The following is a 630-nucleotide window of genomic DNA, read 5'->3' as shown; positions in this document are numbered from 1 at the left end:
AGTCAGAGTCTGTGCTCTGCTTCTTCTCACTGAGTGCTGGAGCAGAGCCGAATACATCTTCTGTTCAGTCAGTGCTTGCTCTTGTGTAGATGTTGTCCTCAATCCTGGCTGCGTGACTTGGGACTGGTACCCCTGAAAACTCTAGTGGGTATTTATATTGTCATTCAGGACAAGAGGGCAAAATTCCCCTCGCGTTCACTCAGCAGTACTGCCTAGACTTGTCGCCTACCTCAGTGGTTCTCAAACTGATCAGTGGATCTGCTCCTACCCAGCACTGAATTTGAACATCTGGCTCATTTCATGCAGTGACATTTGCCGCTTCCTCAGTCCAGGGCTCTTTTAAGTTTCAGACATTTTGGTGAGCAAAGAGATTAGAAAAAAAATGAAAATCCAGCATTCCTCCTCTCCCCGTCTACCTTTTTTTTATGTCTTTCTTTTTCTTCTGTTTGATGCCAGTTCAGGCCTGACTAGACTTGCAGCTGACATTAAAATGCAAAGGGAGGGAGAGCAGCTGGCTTGTGTGAGGGCAGAATCCAACTTCAAAGGAATGGAAAGGAAGCAGTGTAGAGAGGACTTTACAGCAGAATGGGGAAACAGTGTTAATTAATGCTAAGTGCTGCCCTCCAGGAG

The sequence above is a fragment of the Geospiza fortis genome, unplaced genomic scaffold, assembly GCF_000277835.1.
Source record: "Geospiza fortis unplaced genomic scaffold, GeoFor_1.0 scaffold66, whole genome shotgun sequence".
In the NCBI taxonomy this organism is placed as follows: Eukaryota; Metazoa; Chordata; class Aves; order Passeriformes; family Thraupidae; genus Geospiza; species Geospiza fortis.
Note: the sequence above shows the minus strand (reverse complement) of the source record.